This window comes from Schistocerca piceifrons, chromosome 2 (genome assembly GCF_021461385.2).
Source record: "Schistocerca piceifrons isolate TAMUIC-IGC-003096 chromosome 2, iqSchPice1.1, whole genome shotgun sequence".
NCBI lineage: Eukaryota > Metazoa > Arthropoda > Insecta > Orthoptera > Acrididae > Schistocerca > Schistocerca piceifrons.
The window spans coordinates 563,098,571-563,121,926 of NC_060139.1; the positions used below are offsets into that span (position 1 = coordinate 563,098,571).

General features: G+C 40.4%; 1 protein-coding gene and 1 non-coding gene across 2 annotated transcripts in view; one reads left to right on the forward strand and one right to left on the reverse strand.

Moving 5' to 3' along the window:
• LOC124776817 overlaps positions 1-23,356 on the reverse strand; it is a 98,131-nt gene that overhangs the window by 72,849 nt on the left and 1,926 nt on the right. The gene's annotated exons all lie outside the window — the stretch shown is intronic.
• On the forward strand, positions 12,390-12,464 carry Trnal-caa. The gene has a single exon. It is a non-coding gene; the product is annotated as a tRNA-Leu (tRNA).

Here is a 23,356-nt window from a genome sequence, read left to right on the forward strand (position 1 = left end):
TGAAAAAATTCCTTGATTTCCCAGTTGTCCTGGTTCAAGTACACCCTGTCCTGTAAGCTTGTTCTCAAAAAGGATAATACTTGGTGACTGTGTGCCAATTATCGGTACCTCAACACCCTACTATAATAGAGAGCCACCCTGTACTGAACTTCCAAGACTTTGCACGTGAACTTGCTGGTGCCACTATATCCAGTTTTGTTGAATGTAAAAGGGCCTATTTAGAGATTCCTACTGCTGATGAAAATATACCAAAAACTGCAATAATCATGTAATTTGGTCTGTTTTGAGTTTTTATTATGCTGTATGGGTTAAGCTGGTGAGGTGAGGGTGGGGTTTGGGTAGGGGTTGGGGTTGGGAGTGGGGATAGGGATGGGGGTTCTGTGGGGATGTAACTCTGTGGACTTGCCCAGAACGATATTGCTGCCCTGAGGTAGCTCCACTAACCTCTCTGGACCTGCAGTTCACTCTGACAGATGTTTGTGATAACATGCTTTGTATCTTGTAGGACAATAAAATAGATTTGTATGGAAACATATGATGATGTTGTTATACATAACTACTATCCCAAGTACTGAACTTCCTACAGATTTTTCTGATACATTTTACAGCTGCCTTGACAAAACTCTTGTGTGCCAGAGAACAATGCAACATTTGGCTAACTAATTTTAATGGCTCTGCTTTCAGTGGTTCATTTTTTGCCTCTGTGGTTTCATCTAGTGTTAGGAAGAATTAACTGAATTTAGTGGCAAAGGACTTGTTGTATGCTAGATTCATAGCACAGTAGAATATAATATTTTTAAGAAGTAATTAAATTTATTGCCAACTATGTGTCCTTGGTAAACTGATTCCCATTGTTCACCCTGTAAATTTTCTATGAATAGTTTCAATGAGTCAGCATTTATAGTTCTGTGAAACTGTTCATTTGCCCTCTGCTTACTCTGACATATGAGGATTCTTTACAATGTTTTACCACCTCAGTCAGATGAAGTATTTACTAAGGGGATAACATCAGTTTCATGTAAGACCATTAGATTCAGAAATGAGAGACTATTGGATTCAGAAATGAATAATCTATCAGTGTTGCATTATGACCTTCTACTATTGTTGGGGCACTATTGTGAAGAACAAACCAATGCTGGACATCACTAACTCTATATGTCCTTCATGAGTATTATCAAAGCTGAAATCATGATTGGTATCTACTATTTGCAGATTTCCCAATTACTTTCACTAAGTCCAATTATTAGCCTTTCTTATCACTTATTGAAGTGTTAAACATAGTCTTGACAACCCCAATAATCCCTATATGATCACCTTTAAGATATTTGCCCTGAGAGCCTAATATCATAGGTGGCATCACTGAGCCTTACACTTGGTTTATAAATACTATTAAGCTGGTACCCTTTTTAGAAATGGTTTATTATCTTGCACAAGCACCTTTAATTTCAATGAAAAATTACTGTTTTTGGTCATCAATTGTCCATTGACAAAGCTGTTTTCCCAGAGTGTATGTGACTGAAATGCTTGGGCACTTTGCCTTCTGCAGGCAAATGCTCTGCCATCTGATTTACCCATGAATTACTCACAACACAACCTCATAGCTTTAATTTTGTCAATACATTTTCTCTTACTTTCCAAGCTCCACAGAGATCTGCTTGCATACTCTGTGCAACTAGCACTCCTGGAAGATATGATATAGTGGGAAAATGGCTTAGTCAAGTCCTGGGGGACTGTTCCAGAATGAATTTTCACTCTGCAGTGGAGTGGACATTGATTTGACAGTTTAAAACTGTGTAACAGACCAGAACACAAACCTGAGACTTTTGCAATTCATGGGCATGTGCTCCACCATCCGACCTACACAGGCAATACTAATGATCTATCCTCACAGGTTTACTTCCTCCAGTCGTCATCTTCTACCTTCCAAACTTCACAGAAGTTCTCCTGCATGCATTGCAGATTAGCGCACCTTAAAGAAAAGATACTGTGGGAGAAATGGCTTACTGACAGCCTTGTGGATGGTTTCCAAAATAAAGTTTCACTCTGTAATGGAGTGTTTGCTGATTTAAGACTTCATGGAAGATTAAAATTATGTGAGAGAGCAGCACTCACACCTGGGACCTTTGCCTTCTGTAGGCAAGCGCTCTGCCAACTCCTTTCTTTCAGAAGCGCTAGTTTTGCAAGGTATGTAGGATAGATTCTGTGAAATTTGGAAGACAGGAGGAGAGTTATAGGTGAAAGGGACACTCTGAGGGGAATTCATGGATCATGACTGGATAGCTCTGTCAGTAGAGCATTAGCACACATAAGGTCAATGGCTCCAGTATAAGTCCTAGTCTGGCACACCCTTTTTAATCTTCCAGGAAGTTTCTAACTGTGGTGGCACTAGCACATGGATAAACTAACGAAAAAGCTGTTTTGCTGGCTTTGCACTCAGAACTATCTCTCATTGGCTTGATGAGCAAAAGGTACTGCTAATGTCTGTGCATACTTCCATTTAACAGAATAATATTCTGGAGCAATGGTGCTATGGTCAAAAAAATTATTCTACTATGAAACACAGTAAAAACATTATATTATGTTGATAACCAAACACCTTGAAAAAGCCTCTTCAGAGATCTTGGGATTCTTACTCTCACATGCAAATACATTTACTTCCTAATGGTATTTGTGTTTAATATTAACAGTGGATTTATTACGAACTGCAAAATTCATGACCACAATACAATGAGTACAAATAATTTTCATAGAGATTCAGCATCCATGCCTAGGGTTCATAAAGATATTCTACAATGAGGTGACAAAAGCCACAGAATACCTCCTAATATCGTGTCAGACCACCTTTTGCCTAGCATAGCACAGCAGCTCGATGTGGTATGGACTCAACAAGTCATTGTAAGTCCTCTGCAGAAATATAGAGCCATGCTGCCTCTGTAGTTGTCCATAATCGTTAAAGTGCTGCTGGTGCAGGATTTTGTGCATGAACTGACCTTTCGATTGTGTCCTGTAAATGTTCAATAGGATTCATGCTGAGTGATCTGGGTGACCAAATCATTCTCTCCACCTGTCCAGAATGTTCTTCAAACCAATTGCTAACAATTGTGGCCCAGTGACATGGCATCATTGTTTGAGTATATGAAATCCATGAATGGCTACAAATGGTCTCTAAGTAGCTGAACACAACCATTTACAGACAATGGTTGGTTCAGTTGGACCAGAAGACCCAGTCTGTTCCATGTGAACACAGCCTACACCATTATGGAGCCACCACCAACTTGCACAGTGCCTTGTTGACCACCTGGGTCCATGGCTTTGTGGGGTCTGCACCACACTTGAATCCTACCATCACTCTTACCAACTGAAGTTGGGTCTCAGCTGGTCATGCCACAGTTTTCCAGTCATCTGGGGTACAACCAATATGGTCACAAGCCCAGGAGAGACACTGCAGCTGATGTCGTGCTGTTAGCAAAGGCTCTCATGTCAGTCATCTGCTACCATAGCTTATTAATGCCAAATTTCACCCCACTGTCCTAACGGATACATTCCATCTCACATTCATTTCTGGGGTTACTTTATGCAGTGTTGCTTGTCTGTTAGTACTGACAACTCTATGCAAATGCTCCTGCTCTCAGTCGTTAAGTGAACACTGTCAACCTCTCCATTTTGGTGAGCGATGATGTATGAAATTTGGTACCCTTAACACTGTGTATCTCAGAATACTGAATTCCCTAACAATTTTCAAAATGGAATGCCCCAGGTGTCTAGCTTAGGGTGACCAGATGTCCTGTTTTTAAAAGGACTGTCCTTTTTGTTCATTCTGAGCCTCATTGTCCCACAAAACATTCAACAGGACACCAAATGTCCTGTTTTCTCGTAATCAGCAGTAACCTTATCTCTTTTTTTACTCCAATTTAGTGTCACTGACATAGATTCTTTACTATTTTCTTGAGTCTTGCTTTGTCTTAAATGCAAAAATGGGATAAAGAAAGATTATTTTGGGCATGGGATGAAGAGATGGCTGAACAGAAGGTTTTCCATCATCATGCTCAGTGCCAGTGACTTATGACATTTCGTATTGGTTATTTGCTACTGATGGAATGACAGACGAATGTAACAAGTTTTTGTTAAAGACTATTATAGGGCTATCAATGTTCAACTGTATTTGTAGTTACCAGTTAGCTACTCACCGTTAGATGACATAAATTTGCAGTAGGTGCAACACTCACAATGTCTTCAAACTGTTACAGACAACAATGAGAAGTAGGTGGCAGTTTCAACACTGGGTTTGGCAAGTTTGCTTTAGTGTGCTCCATTGTCTTTTGTTTGCTGTGTGTAAAACTAACTCAGGCCCATTAATATGAGGAAAAGAAAGTGTTCTTTCTTGAATACCATAAATGATGAATTCCCTTCCTTGAAGGAAACCGTGAGAACAAAGACAGAATCTACAGTACATGGTATCATTTAGTTTTTTCCATTGACCATGGAGGGACATTGTTTCCACATCGTAACTGCCATAAGACAATGTGGCTGTCTCCAGACCACGTTACCAAATCTCAAAGAGACCACATAGTCATAAGCCGCAAGTTCTGCCACTCTCTGTTAGATGTCAGAAATAGAAGAGGAGCAGACATTGGAAGTGACCACCACCTAGTTTTGGCGGAATTCAGACTGAAGATAATGGCAAATAGAACCAAGCTCAATCACAGGTGCAAGAAAATACACTCCTGGAAATTGAAATAAGAACACCATGAATTCATTGTCCCAGGAAGGGGAAACTTTATTGACACATTCCTGGGATCAGATACATCACATGATCACACTGACAGAACCACAGGCACATAGACACAGGCAACAGAGCATGCACAATGTCGGCACTAGTACAGTGTATATCCACCTTTCGCAGCAATGCAGGCTGCTATTCTCCCATGGAGACGATCGTAGAGATGCTGGATGTAGTCCTGTGGAACGGCTTGCCATGCCATTTCCACCTGGCGCCTCAGTTGGACCAGCGTTCGTGCTGGACGTGCAGACCACATGAGATGACGCTTCATCCAATCCCAAACATGCTCAATGGGGGACAGATCCGGAGATCTTGCTGGCCAAGGTAGCTGACTTACACCTTCTAGAGCACGTTGGGTGGCACAGGATACATGCGGACGTGCATTGTCCTGTTGGAACAGCAAGTTCCCTTGCCGGTCTAGGAATGGTAGAACGATGGGTTCGATGACGGTTTGGATGTACCGTGCACTATTCAGTGTCCCCTCGACGATCACCAGTGGTGTACGGCCAGTGTAGGAGATCGCTCCCCACACCATGATGCCGGGTGTTGGCCCTGTGTGCCTCGGTCGTATGCAGTCCTGATTGTGGCGCTCACCTGCACGGCGCCAAACACGCATACGACCATCATTGGCACCAAGGCAGAAGCGACTCTCATCGCTGAAGATGACACGTCTCCATTTGTCCCTCCATTCACGCCTGTCGCGACACCACTGGAGGCGGGCTGCATGATGTTGGGGCGTGAGCGGAAGACGGCCTAACGGTGTGCGGGACTGTAGCCCAGCTTCATGGAGATGGTTGCGAATGGTCCTCGCCGATACCCCAGGAGCAACAGTGTCCCTAATTTGCTGGGAAGTGGCGGTGCGGTCCCCTATGGCACTGCGTAGGATCCTACGGTCTTGGTGTGCATCCGTGCGTCGCTGCGGTCCGGTCCCAGGTCGACGGGCACGTGCACCTTCTGCCGACCACTGGCGACAACATCGATGTACTGTGGAGACCTCACACCCCATTTGTTGAGCAATTCGGCGGTACGTCCACCCGGCCTCCCGCATGCCTACTATACGCCCTCGCTCAAAGTCCGTCAACTGCACATACGGTTCAAGTCCACGCTGTCGCGGCATGCTACCAGTGTTAAAGACTGCGATGGAGCTCCGTATGCCACGGCAAACTGGCTGACACTGACGGCGGCGGTGCACAAATGCTGCGCAGCTAGCGCCATTCGACGGCCAACACCGCGGTTCCTGGTGTGTCCGCTGTGCCGTGCGTGTGATCATTGCTTGTACAGCCCTCTCGCAGTGTCCGGAGCAAGTATGGTGGGTCTGACACACCGGTGTCAATGTGTTCTTTTTTCCATTTCCAGGAGTGTAGATGTGGCAAGGTTAAAAGACCAACAGATCAAAGAAACATTTGCCCTTGAACTACAAAGCAGATTCCAGGTCCTCTCTGAAGAAAACTTCATAGAAGAGGGAACTGAAACATGTTGGCAAAAAATCAAAGACAGTTATTTAGATGAGGGGGAAAAAATCTTAGGATTTAAGGCACATCAAAGGAAGGAATGGTTCTCCGATGCTACATGGAATGAAATCAGCCACAGGAAAGTACTAAAACTTAAGTTAAATTTTTGTAAGACAAGAGCACAGAAGAGTGAAGCGCATAAAGAATATATGGAGGCGAACAAAAAAGTGAAAATATGGCTACATCGAGATAAAAGGAAATGGATAGATGAGCAAGCAAAATTAGGAGAAGAGGCAGCAAGACAAGGAAATATGAAAGAGCTCTAGAATATTACCAAATGGTTGTCAATGAAGAACTTCAAACGTGAAGGACCACTAAAGAACAAGGATGGGGTGATGCTTACAACTCAACAGGCACAGCTGCAGAGATGGGAGGGGCACTTCAAGGAACTGTTAAATTGTGAAGACAACCAAGAGGAACAGGTAAGAGATGTTCCAGAGGAAGTCAAAGAAGATCAAGATATAAATTTGCAGTGCCCTACAATGGACGAAATTAGGATTGCCTTGAAAACACTAAAAAATACAAAGGCACTAGGCCTAGACAACATAGCACCAGAGCTCTTAAAATCCTATATTGAAAGTACTGTTAAAATTCTCCATCCTTTGCTGAAGCATATTTGGCTTGAAGAAAAATCTCCAAAGGAGTGGAAAAATGGTTTGGTGGTAAAGCTCCCAAAAAGGGGAAATTTGTCAGCTGTAACAACTGGCATGGTACTACATTGTTGTCAGTGCCCAGTAAGGTCCTCACCAGAATTATTTTAAACAGAATTAAAGAATCCCTTGAAAAGCGAGTGCATAAAGAACAGGCCAGTTTTAGGGCACAATGAAGTTGTGTTGATCTTATTAACACTCTTAGGATCGTTTTAGAGCAAAGCAAAGAATTCCAAGCAACCATGTACCTGGCATTCATTGATTTTCAAAAGGCCTTCGGTTCTGTGTTGCGGAAGTATGGCATAACACAGAAGATCTTAAACATCATAAAAGATCTATATGATGGCTACAAATGCTGTGTACTCCACAACGGAAGTATGACAGAGCCCATAAAAGTAACAACTGGAGTCCGGCAGGGTTGCATTTTGTCACCAACACTTTTTCTACTTGTTCTAGACTCTGTTATGAGAAGAGTCACAGCAGGCAGGAGACAAGGAATCCAGTGGGGGATCCATGAACGTCTGGAGGATTTGGATTTTGCAGACGACATAGTTTTATTAGCTCAAAGGCTGCCTGATATGCAAGCTAAATTAAACTTGCTGAAAGAAGAAGCAGATACTGCTGGCCTCAAGATAAATACAGGCAAAACAAAGGAAATGAGAGTAAATTCAGGAAACTGTTAATAGGTGAGCAGCGGGCAGAGACTGTCAACTCATTCCTGTATCTGGGTAGTATAGTGACGGAAGATGGTGGAGCTGGAGATGCTGTGAAAAACCGCATTAAAAAGACAAATGCTGCCGTTATACAATTGTATCCAATATGTACAAATAGAAATATCACGTATAAAACAAAAATCCATATTTTTAATACAAATGTGAAGGCTGTCCTTCTGTACGCCAGTGAAAGCTGGAAAATGGATAAAAAGATAACTACCCAGTTACAAAGCTTCATAAATAGATTTATTCAACGAATGATAAATATCTGGTGGCAGAAAAAATATGTAATGAGGAGCTCTGGCGAATAACAAACAAGATATCTATGGAAGACCAGATATGAGAGAGAAAGTGGGGTTGGTTGGGGCACACCTTGAGAAAACCAGATGGAGCCAGCGAGAAAAAAGCATTGGGATGGAATCCCCAGGGAACAAGGAAGAGAGGAAGACCAAGGGGCACATGGAAGAGGACAGTGGAAGGGGAAGCAAAAAGAATTGGTAAGACCTGGTCAGAATTGAGACAAATGGCCAAAGATAGAGACAGATGGCGAGTTCTCCTGGATGTAAGTAATATTCTGGGCATTTTAAAAAAGCAAAATACAGTTGACAAGAATGTCACATTTTTGTGCAGATAGCTATAATACCAACTTTTGTGGGTACAAGAGAGCAGGAACAAACAACATTTATTCCAAAATGAACAGTATTCTCAAGATGAATATTCAAGACATTGTGCAGCCCATGTGATACACAATGGAGTTCAAATAGGTGCAGACATTCTTCCCAGTGACACAGAAACAATAGTGAATAAAATATAAAACTGTTTGGAAGGTAGGAGACGAGGTACTGGTGGAAGTAAAGCTGTGAGGACAGGGCGTGAGTCGTGCTTTGGTAGCTCAGTTGGTAGAGCACTTGCCCGCGAAAGGCAAAGGTCCTGAGTTTGAGTCTTGGTCCGGCACACAGTTTTAATCTACCAGGAAGTTTCATATCAGTGCACACTCTGCTGCAGAGTGAAAATCTCATTCTGGAAACATCCCCCAGGCTGTGGCTAAGCCATAGTTCCACAATATCCTTTCTTTCAGTAGTGCTAGTTCTGTAGGTTCGCAGGAGAGCTTCTGTAAAGTTTGCAAGGTAGGAGACGAGGTACTGGCTGAAGTAAAGCTGTGAGGATGGGGCATGAGTCATGCTTTGGTAGCTCAGTTGGTAGAGCACTTGCCCACAAAAGGCAAAGGTCCCGAGTTCGAGTCTTGGTCCGGCACACAGTTTTAATCTGCCAGGAAGATTCAAAATGCAAGATGTTTAGCTACTTAGTTTTATGAAACGTTTGTGACCTATTTGGAAAAGCGGGCTTCTCCATTTCAACCTCTGAAGTCATTTCATTGGATAACACTAAAAAATGCTCTTTCTTGGACTAAACTTTTAAACCGCCTGAAAATTCTTAAGACAGCAGATTTAGGTGCAACATACATGAAGATGTATCATTTAATGACATAGAGTAAGTGGACAACATTCTATACAAGGAGCTTCAGGAATGGGAAAAAGCTAATTTGGAAACAGAGATGTTGTTGTTGTTGTTGTCTTCAGTCCAGAGACTGGTTTGATGCAGCTCTCCATGCTACTCTATCCTGTGCGAGCTTCTTCATCTCCAAGTACCTACTGCAACCTACATCCTTCTGGATCTTCTTAGTATATTCATCTCTCCCTCTACGATTTTTACCCTCCAATACTAAATTGGTGATCCCTTGATGACTCAGAACATGTCTATCAACCGATCCGTTCTTCTAGTGAAGTTGTACCACAAACTCCTCTACTCCCCAATTCTATTCAGTACCTCCTCATTAGTTACATGATCTAACCACCTAATCTTCAGCTGTAGCACCACATTTGAAAGCTTCTATTCTCTTCTTGTCTAAACTATTTATCATCCATGTTTCACTTCCATAGAGGGCTACACTTCATACAAATACTTTCACAAAAAACATCCTGACATTTAAAGCTACACTCAATGTTAATCTCTTCTTCAGAAACACTTTCCTTGCCACTACCAGTCTACATTTTGTATCTTCTCTACTTCGACCATCATCAGTTATTTTGCTCCCCAAACAGCAAAACTCATCTACTACTTTAAATGTCTCATTTCCTAATCTAATTCCCACAACATCACCTGATTTAATTCGACTGCATTCTATTATCCTCATTTTGCTTTTGTTGATTTTCGTCTTATATCCTCCTTTCAAGACACTGTCCATTCTTTTCAACAGTTCTTCCAGGTTCCATTCTGTTCAACTGCTCTTTCAGGTCCCTTGCTGTCTCTGACAGAATTAAAATGTAATTGGCAAACCTCATAGTTTTTATTTCTTCCCCACAGATTTTAGTTCCTACACCAAATTTTTCTTTTGTTTCCTTTACTGCTTGGTCAATATACAGATTGAATAACATCGGGGATAGGCTACAACCCCGTCTCACTCCCCTCCCAACCACTGCTTCCATTTCGTGCCCCTCAACTGTTATAACTGCCATCTGGATTCTATAAAAATTGTAAATAGCCTTTCAATCCCTGTATTTCACACCTGCCACCTTCAGAATTTGAAACAGAGTATTCCAGTCAACATTGTCAAAAGCTTTCTCTAAGTCTACTAATGCTAGAAATGTAGGTTTGCCTTTCCTTAATCTATCTTCTAAGCTAAGTCATAGAGTCAGTATTGCCTCACGTGTTCCAACATTTCTACAGAATCAAAACTGATCTTCCCCAAGGTCAGCTTCTACCAGATTCTCAGTTTGCAGCCATGACTTATTAAACTGATAGTTTGGTAATTTTCACATCTGTCAACACCTGCTTTCTTTCGGATTGGAATTATTATATTCTTCTTGAAGCCTGAAGGTATTTCACCTGTCTCATACATCTTGCTCACCCGATGGAAGAGCTTTGTCATGGCTGGCTCTCCCAAGGTTATCAGTAGTTCTAATGGTATGATGTCTTCTCCCGGAGCCTTGTTTCAACTTAGGTCTTTCAGTGCTCTGTCAGACTCTCCCATTTCATCTTCATCTATGTCCTCTTCCATTTCCATAATATTGCCCTCAAATACATTGCCCTTGTATAAACCCGCTATGCTCTGTCAGACTCTCCCATTTCATCTTCATCTATGTCCTCTTCCATTTCCATAATATTGCCCTCAAATACATTGCCCTTGTATAAACCCGCTATATATTCCTTCCACCTTTCTGCTTTTTCATCTGTGCTTAGAACTGGTTTTCCATCTGAGCTCTTGATATTCATACAAGTTATTCTGTTTTCTCCAAAGGTCTCTATAATTTTCCTGTAGGCAGTATCTACCTTATCCCTAGTGACATATGCCTCTACATCCTTTCATTTGTCCTCTAGCCATCCCTGCTTAGCCATTTTGCACTTCCTGTTGATCTCATTTTTGAAACTTTGTACTCCTTTTTGCCTGTTTCATTTACGGCATTTTTATATTTCCTCCTTCTATCAATTAAATTCAATATCTCTTCTGTTACCTAAGGATTTTTACTAGCCTTCATATTTTTATCTACTTGATCCTCTGCTGCCTTCACTATTTCATCTCTCAAAGGTACCCATTCTTCTTCTACTGTATTTCTTTCCCTCGTATTTGTCAATTGTTCCCTAATGCTCTCTCTGAAAATCTCTACAACCTCTGGTTTTTCAGTTCATCCAGGTCCAAACTCCCTAAATTTCCACCTTCTTTCAGTTTCTTCAGTTTTAATCTACAGTTCATGACCAACACATTGTGGTCAGAGTCCACATCTGCCCCTGGAAATGTCTTATAATTTAAAACCTGGTTCCTAAATCTCTGTCTTACCATTATATAATCTATCTGAAACCTTCCAGTGCCTCCAGGCCTCTTCCATGGATATAACCCTCTTTCATGATTCTTAAACCAAGTGTTAGCTATGATTAAGTTAGGCTCTGTGCAAAATTCTACCAGGCGGCTTCCTCTTTCATTCCTGACCCCCATTCCATATACAAATACTACTTTTCCTTCTCTTCCTTTTCCTACTATCAAATTCAAATTCCCCATGATTATTAAATTTTTGTCACCCTTCAATATCTGAATAATTTATTTTATCTCATCATACATTTCTTCAATCTCTTCATCATCTGTGGAGCTAGTTGGCATACAAACTTGTACTACTGTAGCAAGTGCAGGCTTCATGTCTATCTTGGCTACAATAATGCATTCACAGTGTTGTTCATGGTAACTTACCCAAGTTCCTATTTTTTTATTCATTATTAAACCTGAATGAGATTTTCACTCTGCAGCGGAGTGTGCGCTGATATGAAACTTCCTGGCAGATTAAAACTGTGTGCGCGACCGAGACTCGAACTCGGGACCTTTGCCTTTCGCGGGCAAGTGCTCTACCAACTGAGCTACCAAAGCACGACTCACGCCCGGTCTCACAGCTTTACTTCTGCCAGTATCTCGTCTCCTACCTTCCAAACTTTACAGAAGCTCTCCTGCGAAACTTGCAGAACTAGCACTCCTGAAAGAAAGGATATTGCAGAGACATGGCTTAGCCACAGCCTGGGGGATGTTTCATTCTGGAAACATCCCCCAGGCTGTCACTAAGCCATGTCTCTGCAATATCCTTTCTTTCAGGAGTGCTAGTTCTGCAAGTTTCGCAGGAGAGCTTCTGTAAAGTTTGGAAGGTAGGAGACGAGATACTGGCAGAAGTAAAGCTGTGAGACCAGGCATGAGTCGTGCTTCGGTAGCTCAGTTGGTAGAGCACTTGCCCGCAAAAGGCAAAGGTCCCGAGTTCGAGTCTCGGTCGGGCACACAGTTTTAATCTGCCAGGAAGTTTCATTATTAAACCTACTCCTGCATTACCCCTATTTTATTTTGTATTTATAACCCTGTATTCACCTGACCAGAAGTCTTGTTCCTCCTGCCACCAAACTTCACTAATTCCCACTGTATCTAGCTTTAACCTATCCATTTCCCTTTTTAAATTTTCTAACCTATCTGCCCGATTAAGAGATCTGACATTCAAGGCTCCGATCTGTAGAACACCAGCTTTCTTCCTCCTGATAACGACATTATCCTCCCATTGCATGATTGAAAGTTACCTGGAGGCACTGTGGGCATGTTACATGATAAAGAAAGTAAGTAAGTGAAGGAGAAATGAACGGGGAATAATTTGCACAACTATACAGGCCTCAAATGTGGAAATTCACTGATAAAATCAGCTCTGACAAATGGCAGTTGGTTATGGTTCAGCACCTGGGAACGAGCCTCTTGGAAACAGAAACAATGGCTGAGTCTCTGCATTTTGCTGTCATGACCATCTGTAGAAAGTGGTTGAAGGAAGATGAAACCACAAGGTGTTGGATGTCCACATTTCATCACAGAAATTGGAGCTCAGAGACTTGCCCGCTCTGGATAACTGGATAGGGAAAAATTTGTGGCAGGTCTTATGACAAAGTACAATATTGGTGCATGCACAGGTGTCTCAGAGCATACTGTTCAGCACACATTGTTGAACAAGGGTTCCACAGCAGTGTTCCCATATTGACACAGTGGCATCAGCAATTACTATTATTGTGGGCATGGGATAAGATTGGACTGTGGATCAATGGAAATGCGTTGCCTGGTTGGATGAATCACATTTCTTGTTACACCATATTGATGGTTGTGTACAGGTTCATTGTCATACAGGTGAACAGCTGCACAAAACATACACCTCATCACAGATGCTGGTTGGTGGAGGGCAGTACTATACTATGGACAAGATTGATCTGGACTTCCGAGAGACCTGTGATAGTAATCAAAAGCATTGTAACAGCTGTGGACTATGTGCAGACCACTCGCATTCATTCATGCTTGATTCTTGCCTAGGGGTAAAGGCATCATTCAGCAACGTAACTGTCCATATCGCAAGGCCAGGATTATGCTTCAGGTGTTTGGGGAGCACAAGAGGGAATAGATGGAGATGTCATGGAGAAACTTTTTCAGTTTGTTTTCAAAGTTTCTTTGTGCTGTCTGTCAGACATTTTATATCATGGGATAAGAGACCCCAATATTGGTGTTAGCACTGTGCACTCTTTCTGTGGTACGGTCAACCTTAATGTGGAGTAATGAATGCCATATTTTATTCTGGAATGGTACTTATGTACATCATGTTCCTTTTTAACTGCAGTTGGTTATTTACAGCAAACTGCATGAGGCAATACATACACTATGAAGCAGTAGTTAAAAGTCCTAACTTCTTAAACAGATGTCTACACAATGGCTGTCGGTGAATACTGCATATTAGTCTTGCGGCATGTTTTCAAGTAAGAAAAACTTTTCATACTGATACTTAAAATTTTAAATTTTCCACTGTAGTTGTTATTTGTCCACTGTGTTCTATATTTATCATTGTTATTGTATCTCTAGATGTGCAAAACAGTATATTTTGTGTTTTTTTGAAATTCAGAGTGTGATCATTTGCAGAAACCTACTCAATATTATTTATGTTGAATTGGTTACGATACTAGTTTAACCCGAAAAAGAATTAATTCTTCTTCTTGTATATTAGGACAAGACTGTATGTATGAGAAACAGTAGTGGACCTAAAATTCACTCTAGTGTTAAACATAAATGTGTTTTCCCTGGTCAGAGGAGTCTGCCCTGCTTAGCTTGGTTGATTTCTTAAGTACAATTTTCCACTTGCTTTTGGTTAAATGGGACATTGTCTATTGATTGGCTATACCCTCAGTTCCATAAAACCTCAGTTTATCTATCAGGATATCAATCAAATGCCTTAGATAGGTCACAGAAAATACCAACAGCAGCTATTTTGTTATTGTTTAATTTGGTGAGCCAATGTGTAAATGGCATTCTCAATTGAGGAACTCTTCTATAGCTGAACTGTTATTTTGTAAGGATATTGTTGTTGCTTAGGGAGAATACTATTCAAACAGTATGTCGCCTTCTTGAACATATTGGAAAATGATGTTGATAGTGAAAGAGATTGGTAGGTATTCACATCTCTCCTTTCATCTTTTTTATAGAGCTGTCTAACAATGGTATCTTTCAGTCTCTCTGGAAAAACACCCTGAGTTAATGATGCATTACATATTTCAGGAAAGACAGTACTTGTTGTGTGGGAAAATTCTTTAGTGTTCTTGCAAGCTGCAACCTAGTCATAAATAAAAACAGTGATTCAAGAAGTGTAAGATTTGTTTCTATGGTTCTAATCTACAATTGAAAAAAATGTCAACCAAATATAGATTTCACTCCATAGTGGGCATCTTCAGATCTATCAAAAAAAAAGGGAAACAATATAAACTAACGGACAATGTATATCGTGAGACAATAAATTATGACATAACGATAAGTAACTACACTCCTGGAAATTGAAATAAGAACACCGTGAATTCATTGTCCCAGGAAGGGGAAACTTTATTGACACATTCCTGGGGTCAGATACATCACATGATCACACTGACAGAACCACAGGCACATAGACACAGGCAACAGAGCATGCACAATGTCGGCACTAGTACAGTGTATATCCACCTTTCGCAGCAATGCAGGCTGCTATTCTCCCATGGAGACGATCGTAGAGATGCTGGATGTAGTCCTGTGGAACGGCTTGCCATGCCATTTCCACCTGGCACCTCAGTTGGACCAGCGTTCGTGCTGGACGTGCAGACCGTGTGAGACGACGCTTCATCCAGTCCCAAACATGCTCAATGGGGGACAGATCCGGAGATCTTGCTGGCCAGGGTAGTTGACTTACACCTTCTAGAGCACGTTGGGTGGCACAGGATACATGCGGACGTGCATTGTCCTGTTGGAACAGCAAGTTCCCTTGCCGGTCTAGGAATGGTAGAACGATGGGTTCGATGATGGTTTGGATGTACCGTGCACTATTCAGTGTCCCCTCGACGATCACCAGTGGTGTACGGCCAGTGTAGGAGATCGCTCCCCACACCATGATGCTGGGTGTTGGCCCTGTGTGCCTCGGTCGTATGCAGTCCTGATTGTGGCGCTCACCTGCACGGCGCCAAACACGCATACGACCATCATTGGCACCAAGGCAGAAGCGACTCTCATCGCTGAAGACGACACGTCTCCATTCGTCCCTCCATTCACGCCTGTCGCGACACCACTGGAGGCGGGCTGCACGATGTTGGGGCGTGAGCGGAAGACGGCCTAACGGTGTGCGGGACCGTAGCCCAGCTTCATGGAGACGGTTGCGAATGGTCCTCGCCGATACCCCAGGAGCAACAGTGTCCCTAATTTGCTGGGAAGTGGCGGTGCGGTCCCCTATGGCACTGCGTAGGATCCTACGGTCTTGGCGTGCATCCGTGCGTCACTGTGGTCCGGTCCCAGGTCGACGGGCACGTGCACCTTCCGCCGACCACTGGCGACAACATCGATGTACTGTGGAGACCTCACACCCCACGTGTTGAGCAATTCGGTGGTACGTCCACCCGGCCTCCCGCATGCCCACTATACGCCCTCACTCAAAGTCCGTCAACTGCACATACGGTTCACGTCCACGCTGTCGCGGCATGCTACCAGTGTTAAAGACTGCGATGGAGCTCCGTATGCCACGGCAAACTGGCTGACACTGACGGCGGCGGTGCACAAATGCTGCGCAGCTAGCGCCATTCGACGGCCAACACCGCGGTTCCTGGTGTGTCCGCTGTGCCGTGCGTGTGATCATTGCTTGTACAGCCCTCTCGCAGTGTCCGGAGCAAGTATGGTGGGTCTGACACACCGGTGTCAATGTGTTCTTTTTTCCATTTCCAGGAGTGTAGTTTCATACTTATAGAATACATAAACTTTAAAAAATGTGATGAAACATATCCATTTAAAACATATCATAATATAATAAAACCAAAGTGGTATTGTCAAGAGATTTAAATAAAATTAGCTGTTGTTAAAATTAAATTAGTTGTTGTTAAAATTTGACAAAATTGCAAATATTCAATTAAGTAAAAGTATACAATTATGTAAAAACTATTCTGGAAATACAATATGTTTTAAGTTGTTGTGGTAGTAAAGTGAAATACAGTAAAAGTGTAAATTAAATTAAATTTTTAAAAATAAATTAAAAATGAAATGGATAAGTGACAATATCTGATGCTGAAAAACAACAGCTGCAATTTAAGGTAGCAATACTATATGTATGCATCAAGTTTAAAGATATAAAAAAATTGCATTAAAATTATAGTGCAAGTAATAAACAGCAGCAAAATGAACAAAACTTAGGACTAGAGTAAGAAATCAGAGAGCTCTGTTGGCTTAGCTGCTGGAATGCAGTATACGCACGTACTGACTGGAGGAATATAACCACTGGAGACATTGTCTGTATTAGGGAGAGCATGGAGAATAGTATGCATATTCTTCTCTACAGAGTGCCAAAAGGGCATGCTCTCGATTTATTGGAGGAACTTGAAATTTATTGGAGCAAGAGGCAAAAGCCAGGAAGAGTGCCCAACAGACAAAGAAACTTTGGAACCCAACACCTAATACGTTTTCTTTGACAATGTATTACATTAATCACCTAATATTTCTATTATGTATACCTTCCCTGACCATTATCTCTGACAGAGTGCATTAAATATATTCCTTGTTTTGTTATGCTGCTCATGTCATCCTACTTGTTCAGTTTCCCTGTTTTATAATGTATGTTATGCTGTATCTGATCTTATTAATTGACTAGCACAATAGTTTGTGATCCTTTTCTTGACACAACATATCACAATGTACAAAAGACCCTCTGGTGGTTGTGTTCTCCATTCAGTACTTGCCTGTGCCCCATGCTGGCAACTATGCCAACAAAAGTAACTGATTACTTACTCTAATCGTACGTTTTGCTTGTTGGGCTTTATTCTCTTATTCACTTATTATGCAATTTTCTTAGCTCCTCAGACTTGATACATGGATCTATTATTACTTTTATCTGAAGTTTTTCAGCATCCCATATTTTCACTTGTCAATTTCCTTTTTACTAATTAAAAAGAAAATAATTCAGTTTAGATTTTTAATATATTATATTTATTTTTTATACCTCTGATAGTGTATTAAACATTCTAATTTCAGAATAGTTTCTACCTTTTTGTGTGTATTTATTTAATTGCATATCTGTGTATTTGTCTAATGTGCACACTGTAGAAAAATCTGACAAGTTTACATTGTAAAAATGTTTTTTCAGTTGCAATTGCTTCCCAGTTTATTCTGAGTAGTAGCAGCATTCACATTATGACTCTGCTGGAAATGTGGCTGATCTCACACTATTTCAATGGTTCTGTTCGATGATGCCTATGTAATTCTGCTTGGATCTCTTGACAATGTCACTTTACCTTTATAGTATTAAGGTATATTTTAAATGCACATGTGTCACTATTTTATTATGCTTATGTATTCGATATGTTTGAAATTAGTACCTTTTCATTACGTCATAATTTACTGTTACAAGATTAGATTTGATTTTCTTTTTTCAGACATACTTGAAGACAGTCACTATGGACCAAAATCTATACTCTGATGACAGTTTTGTGATCATACACTGTAATTAAATAAATAAATTCTTTAGTACTCTGTTAGAAACACCATCAAATCCAGATGAGCTTTTATTTTTGAACAAATGTATTATTTTCTTAATTTCAGAAGGAAATGTGAGTGACACATCCATAGCATTGAATTTTATGAACTGCTTTTTAAACATATTGCTTTGATTTTTGTCTTGAACTGCTTGTGCCTATACAGGGTGTCCCAGGAGGCATGACAATTCAAGGCTTCCTACTATAAACACATGTCTTCTATTGAACAAGTGCTCATAGCTCTTAAGATACGCATTTTAATGGCCATGTTTACAAGACTTTCTTTTCTTGTTTTGGTCCATACTACCTCTTCCCAAAATATGGCAAGAAAAGAGCTTACAGTAGAATAGATTTGTGCTACAGTATCGAAGATGAAGAAGTATATATAGCTCATAAGTTACGCATTTTAGAGCTCATGTTTTTGAGACTTTCTTGAGATGAATGCTTGTTCCTGTCATATCCCTCCTGGACACCCTGTATTTTCTGCTGGAGTTAGGAAATGATTATTAAATATATATGCTACCAGTGGCTGATCATTTATGGTGCTCTCATTTAAATCAATAATGATGTTATCCTGATCTGTGACCTACTGCCTTGTCTCTCATTTCACTTCATTCTGTATAGATTTAAGTCTGTTGTCAGAATTACTGATTTCTGACATAATGTTCATGTTTTTTAATAATTTTTCTTAGTAATTTAGAGCAACTTTGTAATGTGCAACTCCCTTTTCCTCTCCCTCTAAGTGATCCATGGCTTTTTGTGAGGACCTTAAATGTTCTTTCTAGTTAGTTTATGAATTCATTATAGAAGAGATTAAGTTTTGTTTCAGCATTTGGTTCCCAGTCCATCTCCTGCAAACTATTCTTAAAAACTTCTGTCTCTGAGTTGGTAATTATTGTAACTGATGTCCATGAGGGGAATCTACATTGTAAGGGTTGGTCTTGTTTACCCTAACTACCTGCGCAAAATATTTCTAGTTCTGCTATCTTTATGCACTTGTCTTTCACAGTTAATAACTAAGAACAAACTACAAGAGACAAATAAGGTTTCCCTTTCATTTTTCCTATGAGGGTCCTTTAGAAAATCTACATTGAAATCACATCAGACAATTAACTACTTCCTGATGTCTGGCACATAGTACAGTAAGACATCCATAGCCCTCACAAACAGTTCAAAATTCCCCAGTGGGGATAAATATACAGTTACAATTTCTTTATATTTAACTTCTCTAACCCTACAATTAAGTGGTGTTCAGACAGGCACACGATTATCTTTGTAGAGTTCTGTAGACCTTCCAAACAGGCAAAAAAGTCTTCTACCATATATTACTTAGTCCTCTAATTTTATGATGAAATAAGCACATCTTACTTTTCTGTGCCTTCTTAAAGATTTTATGGGGCATTTCTGTTATTGTAATGTCTTTCCTAAACTCAGATTCTGCTCTAAAAAGGTAACCCTCTGACATCAGTAATCACAAGAATCTTGCTTTCTGTAATGGCTACTACCATAAAGAAAAAGCAAGGGAGGAAGATTAGTGACAATGAGGTCATTAGAGGTGGAGCACAAGTTTTGATTGCAGAAGGATAGGGAAGGAAATCAGCCCTGCCCTTTCAAAGAATACATCCTGGCATTTGCCTTAAGTGATTTAGGAAAATCATGGAAAACCTAAATCAGGAAGATTGGACAAGGATTAGAACCATCATCCTCCCAAATGGAAGTCCAATGTGCTAACCACTGTGCCACCTCACTTGGTCCCCATGTATAGAAGGGAGTAGGAATCAGTGTAGCTACTTTGTTTCTGTAAAGACAGATATCAGAGTCATTACTGATTTACGTTGTTTATTGTTTTAGTGAATTATGATCATGAATGAAAAGTATGGATCAGTTATAAGTTTGTGAATGGTGGGTTTAGTTGCAGTGAATGTTACTAGAGGTCTCACAGAAGAAAATTTGATTTAGACATTTCTGAGGTGCTAATGAGACCCTCTATTGGTATTTGCTGAGTTCACATCTGGGATAGGTTAATATAGGAGCATAAAGAGAAGGTCTGTGTGTTTCGGATACATCTTTAGATACCAGGGAAATATGTAATAGGCTTGAGTGTGTTGGTGACAGCAGGAAAGCAGTGCTTGTGGCTGGCAGGAGAGTAGGTAGAAAAAAATTATTGCAGATATAACAGAGAACTTGTAAGTGATTGGAAAGAGCAGTAATTATAGCAATAAAACTTCAGGTATAGAAAAGTTTAGGAAGAAGGAAGTTCTGCTGTGATGTTGTATTCATAGTGTACTCTCTCAGTTTCTGGAAATATTATGAGTGGCAGGTCATCAGTATATTTAAATCTAGCATATGGCTCAGATGGGCAGCATAGCATCATAAAGTGTTCATTAGTGAATCAGGTAACAGTCTGTATAGGGATCCTTTTTTAGAGATAATAAAGGAAGAGAAAATCTGCCGAAGCCTCCCAAATGCCACATATGTGGACGTACCATTCGCAGAGAGAAGTCATTTTACAAGGCATGGGCTTCACAGAAATAAACTCGGAAAATCATTCATTAGTTGAGAAATCCTTAATGCAGTGAAGGCAGTTAAGGAAAAGAATAGCACGACCATACCACTTCCACCACCAAACACAGCAACTGAAAATTTCCAACAAGAAAATGAAACTGGATCACTGACAACAGGTCCAGCACTAGAATCTCCACTTTCTTCAAAAACAGCTGAGATAAATGATTCAACTAGGACAGAAATTTCCAAAGCAGCTTCAGCAGAAGCAGCTACATACTACGCAACTGCATCATTAACAAGAAAAAAAACGCCTGATGTGCCAACAGCCAATGACCTTTCATCAGTATTGGTCGCTCCTCAGTCTTCAACAGTGAAAGACTTTTCACCAGCTTCACCATCATCAGCAGTAACAGAAGCAAACAGAAGAAGCACAAGAACCAGGAAACTTTCAACTCTGCAGGATTTTGGTACCCGGCCTCAGTTACAAGACTAACATAAGGCAGATACCTTCAGATACACCAACTTCCAAGTCAAACCGGCAACAGACTCACCTCCACTGTCATCAACAGAATAATAACCATGCCACCAGCTCATCTAAAGGATTTTTTAGCATCAGGTCTAAAGGGAAAGGCGCCACCAAGATAAGTGAAAACAAATGCCTAACAGTGTTTCACCAAAACCTTCAAGCCATAAAGAACAAAACACAACAGCTAGAAGTAGAATTGGAAAAATTGGTAGCCAAATTTTGTGTGTCACTGAACACCGGTGCAAAGGGAAGCAAATTGAACACATTGCATTGGCCTCATTTGACCTTGCATGTTACTATAGCAGAATCTCAATGAATGGTAGAGGTTCATGTATCTATGTAAAAAAAGGTATGTCATTTAAAGTAAGATATGATCTTTTAGATCTAGGTGAGGACAAACATTTCGAACTTTCCGCTGTTGAAATAATAGGACCTGGCATAGCAAAAAAATTAGTCATATTGTGTGTGTACCGCTCTCCCAGTGAAGACTTTGATATATTCTTTTCAAAACTGAATCAAAGCTTAGACAAGGTTACTGGACCAAAAGCAAATGTAATTATCTGTGGTGACTTAAACATTAATATCATGAAGCCTGATAAGGCTAGCAACATATATGTGAATATTCTAAGCTGTTATGGAATATCCTCTCTTGTTAATTGTCCAACTAGAATAATGAAAGAATCCTCCTCATCTATAGATCATGTAGCTACAGATATTGATAGCAAAAAAATGTCATATTGTTGTCCAAAACCTGGGCCTAGCAGACCACCTCTGCCAGATCTTAAAAACTAACATTCATGTAGAAACTCCTCCTAAACTTTGTACATACAAAAGAATGTTTTCCAAATCAGCCCTGCATCAGTTTAAATCCCAGCTAGAATATGAAGATTGGAGGGAAGTCTATGCAGAAACCAATGCAAATCTGAAATTTATCAAGTTCATGTCAATTTTTAAACTCAGATTTGAAGAGATGTTTCCCAAAACTCTTTATCAAATTAAAACTACAAAGAGAAATCAGTGGGTGACTACAGGTATCAAAAAATCCTCAGAAACTCTTAGATATCTCAACTCCATAAAAAATAATCAATCTAACCCAGAAGTTCTGCAATCCTACAAAACATACAGGAAAATTTACAGAAAGGTGTTGCTAGCCGCAAAAAAACTTTCAAACAACAAAATATTACTTGAAGCTGAAAACAAGAGCAAAGCAGCCTGGAACATCGTCAAACAGGAAACATCTAACTCTGCTAAAAAGGACCTCAATTCACATATTAAAAACAAAGATGTACTAGTAGGTAACCCTAAAAAATTAGATGATTTTGTAAACTCATATTTCAGTAGTATTGCAAAAAAATTACAGCAGAAATTTCCAGATACGTATGATTTACCTACTCAGAACCAGCCAACAACTTCAATGGTGCTCTTGCCAACTACAGAAAGGGAAGTGGCACTAGTAGTACACCAACTAAAAAATAAAACTTCAGTAGGACTTGATGAAATCCCAGTCTGCATAATTAAAGATTGTATAGACTCCATAAAGAGCTCATTAACAGACATAATTAGTGAATCTTTCGAATCTGGATACTTTCCGGAGTACCTAAAACAAGCAAAAGTTATACCTACCCTTAAAAACGGAGATGTGGAAAATGTAGAGAACTACAGGCCGATCTCTATACTGTCTATCATTTCAAAAATAATAGAAATACTAGTCAAAAAGAGACTGCTAAATTACCTGAATAAATATAATCTTCTTTCCAATAACCAATTTGGTTTTAGGCCCAGAAAAGGCACACAATATGCTATAGCACAGTTCACTAAAGTAATTTTAGAAGCACTGGACAAAGGTGAAAATGTAAGTGGTATCTTTTTAGACTTGTCCAAGGCCTTTGATACAGTTGACCACAAAATCTGACTTCATAAATTAGGGCAAATAGGAATAAGAGGTGTGACAAAGAAGTGGTTCAAATCATACTTGGAAAACAGAGTTCAACGAGTTGAGATATCACAAGTTTCAAACAATTCCCTTATAAAACACCTGTCTGGCCCAGAAAATGTGAATATAGGCGTCCCACAGGGAAGTGTATTAGGCCCAATATTGT